This window comes from Armigeres subalbatus, chromosome 3, assembly GCF_024139115.2.
Source record: "Armigeres subalbatus isolate Guangzhou_Male chromosome 3, GZ_Asu_2, whole genome shotgun sequence".
Classification (NCBI taxonomy): domain Eukaryota; kingdom Metazoa; phylum Arthropoda; class Insecta; order Diptera; family Culicidae; genus Armigeres; species Armigeres subalbatus.
In genome coordinates, this window is record NC_085141.1 from 163,614,425 (window position 1) to 163,628,909 (window position 14,485).

Consider the following 14,485-nt stretch of genomic DNA (forward strand, 5'->3'; position numbering starts at 1 on the left):
TACCCCAAACTAAAATACAAGATAGCTGAATCGTGGGTATGAAATATTGGAACACCTGATTGAATTCATCTTGTTTGCAAAACTTGCACTAGAGCGCTCTGTTGGGCAACAAAATAACTTTCTTCAGTGGTAAATCTCTATATATCAAAATGAGTTTGCTTTTGCTTTGAGGCAATATAACTCAAGAACGGATGTACCGATTCGCAATAATTACTCACCAATTGAATCGTTTTGGGTTCTTCTGTGTTTACGTATATGAAAAATAGAACATTTTGCTGGGAAAGTTGAACAAATATAAAAATGTTACGTTTCCAAGAATTCTAAAGAAAACCATCAAGTTCAAACTAAAATCAATCTAGAGGGCGACGACTACACGATTAACATTTAGGACGAAGAAAAAACAAAGTGAAGCAAGATCGGGCAGCTTTGATTAGTATAATATGAAATAACTTCCCCCTTCGAAAATTCTGCGTTTTTGAAAATGTGTTTCACCGGTTGAACCGCATTTTCAAAAACCGCTATGTTATTTTTTCTTGACCAAGGGTAAACGGAAATCTGCAAACAGACACCTGAGGAGGTTAACTCAGGTAGTGTGGGGATGGGTATGTCATATAACTCTTACCTGACCCATTAAAACCAAAACCCTTTCGCCAGTCCGTATCCCCCAGCCCGCAATTAAGCAATACATCAGTGGAGGACTATTGAGAACGCTCACGCCTATGGTAACGCACTCGACTCGCACTGTTATAACAACATCGACTTCAAGAGTGGTACCCGTCGCTGGTAAACTATAACAGTAATCTATCGGTCTGTATCATAAACTCGCGTAGGAGACAACCACCCTGACAACAAACACCTCACGTGAACCGCAATGACCTCTATACCTACATACGGAGGACCACGCAGCCGTCCCCGCAGACATTTTTGTTGTCGGAGTGAGCATGGTGTCCACTGCATCATAGCTCTAGTTCAAGACGCCACCAGCGCTATAGCTTCGACATAATCTGTTGAGACGCTGTGTTCACCGCATTCCATACAACCTCTTCCCGACACATCCTTTCATCGAGGTTGCCCGGGGTTTTATCCATGCCGTTGACAAGCAGCATGGAATTGCATTCAAAATCGAATCGCGGGCATGCAAACATCACATGCACTGACGATTCTACCTCACCTACATATTCCGGGCACTCCGCAAAACCTGCGAACTCGAACCTATGCCGGAACTTTATAAAGCAGTTATATTCAGACAACACCTGTGATAGGTGGAGTTGATAGGCTGACCATCCGTACCGTTTTTAACGGGACAGTCCCGTTTTTTAGACCTTATTGTACTGTCCCGTCGTAATCTTCAAAATCCTCAATTTGTCCCGTTTTTTCATTGATTCTTCCAAAGATTTTTTTTAACTTTATTTTCATGATTTTTTTATGGATATAAGTTCATCAAGGATTCTTCCAAAGGGCTCCAAAATATTATTCAAACAAATTCAATACTTTATGCAGGAATCTATAACCATATAGAAAGAAAGTGGACGAAATCCAACAAAAAAGTGTGAGATGTTATGTTATCAGTGTTGCTTTGCCGGAGATGAGCCAGCCTAGGGCTGAAAGTGTTGCTTTAAAAACAATTCTATTTATGCCGTTATGTATTTTGCATGGATCGACTTTTCTTAAGGTTCAGTTAATGATAACAGGTGACAGGAAGATCTTTTTTTCCTACAGTTTCATTTCAATGACTTTTTCTGCTTATTTCAAAGGCGTTCGAAATTGGCCAATTTCATCAGTGGATTGAATGGAACCGGTAGCTTGGTAGGAAGTATATCCTGAAAATCAGGTCACGCCTCAACATCAATAAAATGATGCACAGGGACAGAAATATCGCTTCCTAATTTGTGGGTGGGATTTATGGGATTCCGTTGTATGTTTGTTTGTTTGTTTCCGTTGTAGGAAATTAGAATTTCGGCCCGATTCAAAATATAATTCGGCCCAAATCTCCGAGAGTCCGAGCTGTAAACCAGTCTATAAATTAGCTAGGATTTGTTCTACTTTTCGCAACGATATTGCATGAGCCCCAATCCTTTGGAAGAGTCCCAATCTTTTTGGAAGCACATGGGAACAAAATCAATGGACAAGATTCCCGAGGTGTGAGGCTTATTTTTGCCAATTTTGATCGAAAAGTGCCAACCATATTCATGGAAATAATTAAAATTATATTTTATTCATGTTCTTTCCTTGTTGAGATTCTCGTTATTCTTATCCGTAGATTTTCCCGCACTAATATTCATGAAAAAAGGTTTCAGCACGCGAAATAAATATCTCCAATTGCTCTTTTCGCATTTGACATTTTTATTCCTTAAATTATTTTTTCTTATCTCTCCAATGCCTAGACCTTTAGGCAGGGTACTTTGACTTTTTTGTTATTTTCAATTGTTCAAAATTGAAAAAGTTTTTAATATTGGTCAATAATAAAATCCATGTTTAAAAGTAGAATAGAATAAAATTTCAAAATTTCACAATTTTTCAAAATATTTTGAAAAAATGCGTAATCTTTTGTTTCTTTATGTTTTTTTTCATGCCCCTTTGAAAAGTGAAATATTTGTAGTTTGGTGTTTTCCCACAACTAGTGGCGTAGCCAGAAAATTGGTCTGGGGGGGGGGGTCTTCTGAACATTTTTTTCTTCGAGGAGAAAAAATCTTCTAGAAATTGGGGGCTTATGTCCAAAATCACCCCCGTGGTTACGGCACTGCCCACAACTAACTTAATACAACAGAAGGTTATAATGGTGAATGATTTACTCTAAAAAATCTAAATTTTTACATAGAAAATGAAAATTAGGCCCATAAATTTTGAAATTTCCATCATTTCATTTATTTTTCATTTATTTAGTTAACATCTAAACAGATAACACTGAATCAACAATTTGACGCCACAATACACGGTTCGAGGCTGCATCTCTCCATCCTCGGATACGCCCCACGCTCGCCAAGTCGTTCTGCACCTGGTCTGCCCATCTCGCTCGCTGCGCTCCACGCCGTCTCGTACCTGCCGGATCGGAAGCGAACACCATCTTTGCAGGGTTGCTGTCCGGCATTCTTGCAACATGTCCTGCCCATCGTACCCTTCCGGCTTTAGCTACCTTCTGGATACTGGGTTCGCCGTAGAGTTGGGCGAGCTCATGATTCATTCTTCGCCGCCACACACCGTCTTCTTGCACACCGCCAAAGATGGTCCTAAGCACCCGTCTCTCGAATACTCCGAGTGCTTGCAAGTCCTCCTCGAGCATTGTCCATGTTTCATGTCCGTAGAGGACAACCGGTCTTATAAGCGTCTTGTACATGACACATTTGGTGCGGTGGCGAATCTTTTTCGACCGCAGTCTCTTCTGGAGCCCGTAGTAGGCCCGACTTCCACTGATGATGCGCCTTCGTATTTCACGGCTAACGTTGTTGTCAGCCGTTAGCAAGGATCCGAGGTAGACGAATTCCTCGACCACCTCGAAGGTATCCCCGTCTATCGTAACACTGCTTCCCAGGCGGGCCCTGTCGCGCTCGGTTCCGCCCACAAGCATGTACTTTGTCTTTGACGCATTCACCACCAGCCCAACTTTTGTTGCTTCACGTTTCAGGCGGGTGTACAGTTCTGCCACCTTTGCAAATGTTCGGCCGACAATGTCCATGTCATCCGCGAAGCAAATAAATTGACTGGATCTATTGAAAATCGTACCCCGGCTATTACACCCGGCTCTCCGCATGACACCTTCTAGCACAATGTTGAACAACAGGCACGAAAGTCCATCACCTTGTCTTAGTCCCCGGCGCGATTCGAACGAACTGGAGTGTTCGCCCGAAATCTTCACACAGTTTTGCACACCATCCATCGTTGCTTTGATCAGTCTGGTAAGCTTCGCAGGGAAGCTGTTCTCGTCCATAATTTTCCATAGCTCTACGCGGTCTATACTGTCGTATGCCGCCTTGAAATCAACGAACAGATGGTGCGTTGGGACCTGGTATTCACGGCATTTTTGAAGGATTTGCCGTACAGTAAAGATCTGGTCCGTTGTCGAGCGGCCGTCAACGAAGCCGACTTGATAACTTCCCACGAACTCGTTCACTAATGGTGACAGACGACGGAAGATTATCTGGGATATCACTTTGTAGGCGGCATTAAGGATGGTGATCGCTCGAAAGTTCTCACACTCCAGTTTGTCGCCTTTCTTGTAGATGGGGCATATAACCCTTCCTTCCACTCCTCCGGTAGCTGTTCGGTTTCCCAGATTCTGACTATCAGTTTGTGCAGGCAAGTGGCCAGCTTTTCCGGGCCCATCTTGATGAGCTCAGCTCCGATACCATCCTTACCAGCTGCTTTATTGGTCTTTAGCTGTTGAATGGCATCCTTAACTTCCCTCAAGGTGGGGGCTGGTTGGCTTCCATCGTCCGCTGAACTGACGTAGTCATCTCCTCCGCTGCCTTGACTTTCACTGCCTGTACTCTCAGCGCCATTCAGATGTTCCTCGTAGTGCTGCTTCCACCTTTCGATCACCACACGTTCGTCCGTCAATATGCTCCCATCCTTATCCCGGCACATTTCGGCTCGCGGCACGAAGCCTTTGCGGGATGCGTTGAGCTTCTGATAGAACTTGCGTGTATCTTGAGAACGGCACAGCTGTTCCATCTCCTCGCACTCCGCTTCTTCCAGGCGGCGTTTCTTCTCCTGAAAAAGGCGGGTCTGCTGTCTCCGCTTCCGTCTATAACGTTCCACGTTCTGCCGGGTACCTTGCTGCAGCGCGACCGCCCGCGCTGCGTCCTTCTCCTCCAGAACCTGTCTGCACTCTTCGTCGAACCAATCGTTCCGTCGACTTTGACCCATATACCCGACGTTGTTCTCCGCTGCGTCGTTAATGGCTGCTTTGACTGTATTCCAGCAGTCCTCAAGAGGGGCCCCATCGAGCTCACCCTCTTCCGGCAACGCTGCCTCGAGATGCTGCGCGTATGCAGTGGCGACATCAGGTTGCTTCAGTCGCTCTAGGTCGTACCGCGGCGGTCGTCGGTACCGAACATTGTTGATGACGGATAGTTTTGGGCGCAGTTTAACCATTACCAGATAGTGGTCAGAGTCGATGTTAGCGCCACGATATGTCCTGACGTCGATAATGTCGGAGAAGTGCCGTCCATCAATCAGAACGTGGTCGATTTGTGATTCTGTCTGCAGTGGTGATCTCCAGGTGTACCGATACGGGAGGCTGTGTTGGAAGTAGGTGCTGCGAATGGCCATATTCTTGGAGGCGGCGAAATCAATTAGTCGTAGGCCGTTTTCGTTCGTCAGCCGGTGAGCGCTGAACTTTCCAATAGTCGGTCTAAACTCCTCCTCTTGGCCAACCTGAGCGTTCAAGTCTCCTATGATGATTTTGACGTCGTGGCTTGGGCAGCTGTCGTACTCACGTTCCAGCTGCGCGTAGAATGCGTCCTTATCATCATCAGTGCTTCCGGAGTGTGGGCTATGGACGTTGATTATGCTGAAGTTGAAGAACCGGCCTTTGATCCTCAACTTGCACATTCTTTCATTGATCGGCCACCACCCGATCACGCGCCTTTGCATATCGCCCATCACTATGAAAGCTGTTCCCAGCTCGTGTGTGTTGCCGCAGCTCTGGTAGATGGTATGATTACCTCTAAACGTTCGCACCATTGATCCCTTCCAACAAACCTCCTGCAGCGCTACGATGCCGAATCCACGGTCCTTGAGCACATCGGCGAGTATGTGTGTGCGCCTTTGAAATTTCCACAGCTCTTGAATTTTGTCACAAGGTTTTTTGTCCCGTTTTGTAAGTACGTTTGTCCCGTTTTTTCACCGAATTGATCTGGTCAGCCTAGGAGTTGACCTCTTCTAAGCAGCATCCCGCTCCAAGACGACAATCATCTCACTCTTGACGATATTCGCCTCACCTCTGTCTTTTCACTTGCCACTGCCATTGAAAGGCGCACCCTTTTTCTCACGGGCTCTACCCTTCTTAGCAGTGGCCTGCTCCATTTGCCGCTCCTTGCGGCTTGCCGACGACTCTGCTTCGCGTTTTCGGAATTCACGACCTCCGTCCACGGCAGATCCTCCTCCTGGCGATCCTCAGTTACCCTCTGGACCGCCACCTGTGTAACCTTACTAAGTTTCTGATGGACATCCGCTTTTGGAGCTCCCCAGTCTGGCTCTCCGCCACCCACTTCCCCTCAGTAAGGAGACGAATCTTCGACTCACCCTCCTCCCTGGCCTGGAAAGGGCATGATTACATCTGAAACGTCAGTAATCACTTCCATTGTCCGGCCACCGCTATCCTCGTGGATGGTCATCACCGAATTAATGACCTTGGCCTGCCTCCAGCGACCTTGGGTAACCGATTAAGGCTACTTCGTCTAGCGAAAGGGTCCCCCTTACCGCCAAACACCGCTGCGTCTACTTTCCTGATTTTAGGCATGCAGAGAGGCCATGCGAGAGTTGACAATTTCGTGTTCAGAGCCAGATCAGCGCTAGTCAGGAAAGACTATCTGAGCCTACCCCACACAGTTTGACAACTGTGTGACAGGATTTTACCGCATGCCACAAGGCCCGCTACGGTTTTATGGAACGGAAGACAGCCTGACCATTAGCCCATTCGCCGTTTAGGTCGTTGCCACCCGGTCTTCCTAATAGAAAAGAATGTTCAGACTACCAGACCTCGCTTCACAATTTTACAATATTCAAACACAATCCAGTAACTTGCAGCCAGTATGCCATAATCAGGCACTCCAATTGGCACTCCCGCTGTGCTCTTGCGCTTTAAGCGGCACATGGTTGCTTTGATGCGGTTTGCTTGCGGATACCCAAACCCAGAGCCCACTGCCAAACCCCACCACCTCCTAGGCAGACCTTCTTACTCGCAGTCACTTGGGGAGTGGTCGTCATGCCCTTGCTGCCCCATGCAGGCAGGACGATATGCCCTTACCTACTGGACACAATCGCAGCGTACCCAGCAGCAGTTGCTTCCAAATGCCTACTTAAATGGACTTATTCTGGTTTTTTAATGTTAAGCACTTATTTAAGAGCTTATAACATTATTATTATGAGGTGGATACAATATTAATGAACATCTTTGTAGTGGTATACATTAAAGAGGGGCGTTTTGGTCAGGTTAAAATCCATTTTTTTCATAACTTTTCAAAAACGCTTTATTGCGTATTCTCTGTAAAATTTTCCTATGACAACTCATAGGTAATGCATTTATGGCTTTTTTGACTACCAAATAACACAAATATTGCATACATTTCGTTGAAAAGTAATAAGTTATTTAAGTATTGTCTTTGTGATGCATAGTACTTTGAATTATGAACAAATTTTTTTTTTGTGAGAATGAACAAGACCGTTTTGAAAGCGTCATAAACTGAAGTGATTTCAATAAATTGGTGAGTTTCAATACGTATTCATATAACAAATTTAATCTATTTTGGGGGTTCAATTTGAGCACGAAATTTTTTCCTCAAGATTCAGATTGGGGAAACGCTTGAATCCCAAGTGTATTTAGAAAGATTTATTAATTACGTAACGAAAAAATAGGTCATTTTCAAAACCCCTCGTATGTATGATTCATTTAAAAAATTTATATGGTGACTCCATTGGTGAGTCACACTTCGGGAAACCCACCTGCTCCCCCTTTGCGTTACGTAAGTCATGGATACTCCCGTTCTGACGGCCCTTGGAGACAGTAATTTACTCTTTCAGTACGCTATAAAACAACAATAAATCCATCAATGTTATTAGGGAATGATTCTATAACTTTGTTCGATAGATGATCATACAAATTGTGGTACACGAGACCGAAGTTTCAAAAATGTTACTCAATGTCATGAGCATCAGCATGATTGACCGCCCACGGTTGCCAGGTCAGCTGTAATTACACAGAGAAGCAACAGATGAAGTTTTGAACTAACATCATCCTCAATGTGTAAGAACTGGTGACCTAAAATAAGCAATACTAGCTCCGGCCGTTTCAGAATGCAGGTCAATTAACCCTTTCGGTTATATTTGCCCACCTCTGAAAGCATGCAAATAAATCTGGTATGTTCGAATCATAAATCACATTGTTTTATAGTTCTGAATACTCAGACAAGTTGAGCCAACCAAAACGTTATGCCTGTGATTAATTTTCAAGAATACGAGATACTCGGAGTACTCCAATACGTATTCGAGTTCAGCCCGCCTACCGAAGCAATCAAGGTTTTGACAATATCCTCACCGTCGGTATACACCCAATCTGGTTCAATAAGCATATACGCATCATGCAAATACAATTTTCATGAATACTGGATGCTCAAGGTACTCCAAAATGTTTTGGAGTTCAGCCCAAGGTATCTAACCAACCAAGGTTTTTGCAATGTCCTTATCGCCTGGTTCAATAAGCATATACGCTTCATGCAACCCCTATTTTATTGAATACGAGTGGCTCAAGGTACCCCAAAACGTTCTGGTGTTCATGTCACGGTATCTACCAGATCAATCAAGGCATTGGTCAATATCCTAATCATCAGTATTTACCTTATCCGGTGTAATAAGCATATGATCCTTATTTCCATGAACATGAGATCCAATGTACAAAGTGTTCCAAAATAATCTTGAGACAAGATGCACAATGACAATAAGGTGAGCATGCGATTTGTTCTGCGTACACGGATTTGGATGATCAAGTTGTTCAATCGTTACGATTTCCAGGACGTTTTGTTGAACCTAAAATGTCTGTAGTAGCTTATATGAATAAAGATTGAAGTCATATATATTTACGGAGCCGAAATCAAGTTTAACATACATTTCTTGATTCTTATCCTTAGTATTAGTTTTGGGGAACCGAAAGACTCGCGGTTTAGTCGAGGTTAGGGAATACAATAATACAGTAGGAAAGGAAAGGATTTTAGGGTGCTTAAGTAATTACGATGCTGATGTTCACAAAGTTGACATTCCTCGCATTTTTACATCTGTAACGGGACAAACAAACTTTTTTGGGAGACAACGACGAGAGGAAGACATACGGAAGGGATTAACGACAGACATGGAAATGAACAACAAGAGGAAGACATTCGATGTGGGGTACGACAGACAAGGGAATGGGCAGGCAATGATTACAGTTTTACATCAGCAACTTTCAAAAATTGGTGGACCAGGGACAAGTACTCGAGATCAAGGCCCGACAACACTTCCCTAATAGTCTTTGGTTGTTTTCCTCGGACCCGGAGATGTTCAGTTAGCGCAGATCTGGGGCCACGATGGTCCTCGCACGCCCACACGACATGATCGATGTCCTGATAATCCTCGCCGCAAACACAGAGATTTCCTTCCGAGAGCCCCACTCTGAAAAGATGTGCATTTAGAGTGTAGTGATTGGACATTAGACGACACATGGTTCGAATGAAGTCTCGTCCCATATTCAATTTTTTGAACCATGGACGCTTCGACACCTGCGGGCGAATTGAATACAGCCATCTACCCAACTCCCCATTTGTCCATTTCTGTTGCCAGCTGTTCAAGGTTTCCTGACGAACTAATGTGAAAATTCATCGAAGGTGATTTTCCGATCGTAAATATCACCTTCCATAGCGCCCACCTTAGCCAAAGAGTCTGCTTTCTCATTTCCCGGGATCGAGCAATGAGAAGGGACCCAAGCCATGGTGATTGTGTAAGACCGTTGTGATAAGGCACTCAAAGCTTTCCGTATCCCATTCAGAAGATACGCTGAGTGCTTAACCGGTTTCATTGACCGAACAGCCTCCAAGGAACTTAGACTGTCGGTGAAGATGAAAAAGTGGTCAGGAGGTAGGGATGCGATTTGCTCGAGTGAATAGTGTATAGCTGCTAGCTCAGCAGTATACACGGAACAAGGCTCTTTGAGCTTAAAGTAGGCGCTATGGAAAACGTTGAAAACACCGAAACCAGTGGAGTCATCCATTTTTGACCCGTCTGTAAAAAAGCTTCTCTCCTCACTGGCGTGCCCGTATTTGCTTGCAAATAATGGAGGTATGACCTCCGCACACAGAAAGTCTGGTATTCCATGAACCTCCTGCTTCATGGACAGATCAAAAGTAACAGAGGAACTGTAAGAGTCTAAGAAGTTAGCACGATTGGTGTCAACCGAAGATGGGCTTACCTCCAGCGTCATATACCAGTGGTAAATACTCATGAATCGAGATTGAGGGTTTTGTCCGAGCAGCTTCTCGAAGTTGTCAATAACCAATGGATTGAGAACCTCACAACGGATGAGGAACCGGAGCGATAATTCCGCGAAACGATCTGTCAGAGGCAGTACTCCCGCAAGTACTTCCAGACTCATCGTATGAGTCGAATTCATACAACCCAACGCGATACGGAGACAGCGGTACTGAATCCGTTGAAGTTTCAGCATGTGTGATTTAGCCGCGGACTGGAAGCAGAAACTATCGTATTCGAGAACCGACAGAATGGTTGTTCGATACAACGTGATAAGATCTTCGGGATGCGCTCCCCACCAAGTTCCCGTTATCGTTCGCATGAAGTTGATTCTTTTCTGGCATTTTTGTGTCAGATACACAATGTGCTTCCCAAAGGTGCATTTCGAGTCGAACCAGACCCCGAGGTATTTAGAAGACATGCTATGAGTGATTGTCTTACCCATCAGTTGGAGCGGGAACTTTGCCAGCTTATGTTTTTTTGAAAAGACAACCATCTCAGTTTTCTCCGGAGAGAATTCGATACCCAACTTCGTAGCCCAAGTGGACAAATTGTCCAGAGTATCCTGCAACGGTCCTTGCAGAGCAACTGCGGTTGGCCCCGAAACGGATACAACACAATCATCTGCAAGCTGCCTTAACGAGCAATTTGGCATGAGACATTCATCAATGTCTCTGACGTAAAAATTGTAAAGAAGGGGGCTTAAACATGAGCCCTGGGGGAGACCCATGTAGCTAATTCGTGAAGTTACCGAGTCACCATGAGAAAAACTCATACGCTTTTCTGACAACAAATTGTACAAATAATTGTTTAAAATTGGTGAAAGTCCACACGAGTGGAGTTTGCCGGATAAGACATCAACGCAAACTGAATCAAAAGCCCCCTTAATGTCCAAAAACACTGAGCCCATTTTCTCTTTTTTAGCGAAAGTAAGCTGAATTTCTGAAGAAAGTAACGCAAGACAGTCGTTCGTTCCCTTGCCCCTGCGGAAACCAAATTGTGTATCTGACAAAAAAAACTATTCGATTCAACCCATTTGTCTAGCCAGAAGAGAATCATCTTCTCCAACAACTTCCAAAGACATGACAGCATTGCGATGGGGCGATACGTATTATAATCCGACGCGGGTTTTCCGGGCTTCTGGATGGCTATCACCCTCACTTGCCTCCAATCATCCGGAACAATGTTGCACTCCAGAAACTGGTTGAACAGGCTCAATAAGCGCCTCTTCGCGACGTCTGGGAGGTTTTTAAGCAAATTGAACCTGATTCTATCCATCCCTGGAGCGGAATTGTTACATGAAAAAAGAGCAAGAGAGAATTCAATCATCGAAAAGGGACGATCCATATCATCCCTGTCAGCAAAAGCATTACGTAGCTCTTGCCTCACCGGTACCGAATCCGGACAAACTTTCTTTGCGAAGTCGAGTATCCACCGCGACGAGCTTTCACGATCTTTGTTTACGGACGACGCGTTGCGCATTCTACTCCCGACGGTCCACAGAGTTTTCATAGAAGTCTCGCGCGATAAACCTTCAACAAAAGTGCGCCAATATCCGCGCTTCTTCACTTTGATCAGTTCCTTGAACTGGATTTCGAGCGCGGTGTATCGTTTGTGAAGAACGATCGCCCCGTGTTTCCGAAATTCTTTGAACGCGGCGGATTTCTCGCGATAAAGTTGCGTACACTCGATGTCCCACCACGGACTGTAGGGTTTCCTACGAACCGAAGCTCCTGGCACCAGCCGACGTTGTGCCTGAAGAGCGCTTTCAAGAATCAACTGCGATAGAAACTTGTACTCTTCCCGCGGGGGAAGTGCTTCTATCGACTGTATGCCATCGCTGATGGCGTCCGCATATTTGCCCCAATCGATGTGCTTCGTGAGGTCATATGAAAGATCGATGGAAGCAGATTGCTTATGTCCATTGGAAATCGAAACTTCGATCGGCAGCCCCAGCCTGTTCCGTGGGAGTTAAAATCTCCCAAGAGCAATCGTGGCTCGGGCATAACCGAGCAGATGTGCGAGAGATCTCTTCGAGATATCGCGGTGTTTGGAGGAAGATATATCGAGGCGATACTGAGGTCTTTTCCTCGAATAGTCACCTGACATGCGACAGTTTCGGTGCCAGACATCGGCGCAAGATCGACTCTATAGAAGGAGTGCTGTTTTTTTATCCCTAAAAGCACCCCTCCATATCGATTTGCCCGATCGCGGCGGATTATGTTGAAATCAGGAAAATGAAGGTTCACATCTGGTGTTAGCCATGTTGCACATAAAGCAAAAGCATCGCATTGTAATTTGTTAACTAAAAATTTAAAAATATCTAATTTTGGAAGAATACTTCGACAGTTCCACTGCAGAATCGAAATCATGTTACCCTTATTGACTAAGTTAGCCATCGAAGGATACAAATGACTCGAGGAGGGGCATTTTCGAAGCCAGCTGCTTCAGGAGAGTAGTCAGAATAGGAAGAACAGTTTTGACCATGTTCTTCACGGGTTCGGAAGCATCAAAGAAGTTGAGGATGAGCTCCACGATGCCAGAAAGTGTGAACATTGGAGCGCTCGGGAGTTCTTCTGCTCGCTCTGTATGCTCTCTTTCTGACTGAGAAATCGCAAAAAATGGGGCATCTGGGATTTTAGATGTTCCCGGAAGCGGTGGAAACTCTCGATCATCCCGATGTGAAACCACAAAAGTTGAACGTTTTTGAGTATTTTCACCCGCTTTGAATTTGAATTCTCTTCCTCGTTGAGCCATTGAAAACAAAGGGAAGCGCATTTCCAACCTCGGAGTCAGAGCTACCTTGATCATCCAAAGGAAGAGACGAGTAGATGGTGTCAGAAACGAGTGGAGGAGCGGCCTTCCTCAACATTACGGCGTAACTTCGCCGAGAACGCTGCTGAAGAGACCGCTTCTGATGTATTCGCTGCTGTATGTACGTTGGGCAAGCTTCAAGAGCATGTGGAGGGCTTTCGTTACAATAGATACATTTCGGTGCCGTCTTGCACGCGCCCTCCACATGCTTCTCTCTGCACAATGCACAGCGAGGTTTATTGCAGCAGTACTGAGCGGTGTGGCCCAGCTGCTTGCAATTAACACAATTCATCACCTTCGGTACATACAGCCGAACAGGTAGACGAAGTTTGTCAATCACTACGTAGTTAGGCAGTGCGGACCCGGAAAAAGTGACGCAGAAAGAGTCAGACGGGGAATAACTCCGCTTTTCTCCCTCCTGCGACACCGAATACATTTGTTTGCAATCCAGTATCGCAACAGGAGGCAAAGAAACGTTCTTGAAACGACCGAAACCTTGGTTCAGATCGTCGCATGTCATACTTCCCTCCGTCACCACCCCCGCGATCTCACATACTGCTGACGGTAAATACACCTTATATTCGAGAGTGAAGAGCTCGCAGGTGGTTTTTCGGAGGTGAACTAGCCTTGGGCTAAAAACCTCTTTAATAAAGATTATAATAATAAGCTCGCAGGTGGCAATCTCGTTGGCCTGTTTGCGATCACTGACCGTGACACGGAGTTTACTGGACCCAACCATGTCAATGGTCATGACAGATGAGAATCGCTTTTCCAGATCTTTGCTGATCTGGCTGATATTCAAACGTTTGCCTTTGGGTCGAAAGAAAACAACATACGGCCCACTAGAGTCGTGAGGGTAGACCTTGGGACGGGGGCTCGTAGAGGAAATTTTAGCGTTGCTGGTGTCCATTTCGTTTTGGTTTGGAACACCCGAATGCAACGAAACATCTGACATGGAATACGAAGTACCCCCGCCAACTTCGCCTTCGCGCATTGCGGACACGAAATGCGCCGCTGCAACGAGGCACAATTTATTTTAAAACTAAACAATTATCACAAGGGCAGAAAAAAAACACACACACAAAAACAAAATAATGATTTGGGACAGAGGGGAAGACGAGTAAAAAAGAAAGAAATACTATTCCAATAAGATGGAGAAGAGAGGGGAACAATGAGAGGGAGCTCAATTAAATACTTGCGTTCACACTGCTGTGTTGCCGGCTAACAGTTCTGGCAGCACACACTAGCTCGATGGACACTCGCCGGTGCGGTGGTGCGGTCGAAGCAAACCACGCTATTGTTGGTGTTCTCGCCGCACACAACACTGCAACTGGGTGGATGGATGGTGGCAGGATGGCAGCATCTGTGTAGGCGGAGACGCACGATGGATGATGACTTTCGGCGTGGGACGATGATGCCTGCGCCTGCGATGGACGCCGAATAAACTGTAAAGACTTGC